Raw genomic sequence first — 716 nt, 5'->3', positions numbered from 1 at the left:
ATTCTGATGATATTGATGGTGATGTTGATTTGTTCATATAGTCTGCATCCATACTGTTATGAAAGGAAAATTTTGCATTTGGACACAATTAGACATACATGAAATAGACTGTGACTACTGAGCGAAATTATAAACGAATCGGCTAAGTGAACTGACAAAAAATTCAAGTGGAAACATGTATCACATTTTACCAATTGTTAAATTACCATTTTCAGATTGTGTATCCCATAAAGCAATGTAAGATGCATTTGACTTTTTCGTTTATGAGTGGATTGTGGAGACACTATTTTTTGTGCTTTTAGACCAAGTGGTTGAGGAGTTATGATCATCCATTACCTGTTGCTTGTTATTTGAATAGCGCCTTTCTTTTCAGTTACAAAGTGCTGAAGTTCTTTTTCCCTGGTCATTGGGTCTACATGCTAAGTTTTGCTGCTGGTAATCAGCGCAGGAGCAAGTAACCCCACCAGGTCCCCATTTCTACTCCTGGGTGAAGAGAAGCAATGAGGAGAAAGTGTCTTGCTCAAGGACACAAGGGAAATACACAGTGAGGGATTGAAACCCCGACCTCTAGGTTGGGAAACCAAACCGATCCCACAGCGCCAAACCGCATCCACAATCATCATGTTATATAAAGGTAATTGACCTTTGACCCTGAATATTTGATCAACGCAGCTACTAGAAAGTGAAAAAATGTTTTTATATAAATTGATCCCAAA

This window comes from Anneissia japonica, unplaced genomic scaffold (genome assembly GCF_011630105.1).
Source record: "Anneissia japonica isolate Jap-2015-1 unplaced genomic scaffold, ASM1163010v1 scaffold288231_len47343_cov101, whole genome shotgun sequence".
NCBI lineage: Eukaryota > Metazoa > Echinodermata > Crinoidea > Comatulida > Comatulidae > Anneissia > Anneissia japonica.
This window is presented reverse-complemented; position numbering follows the sequence as displayed.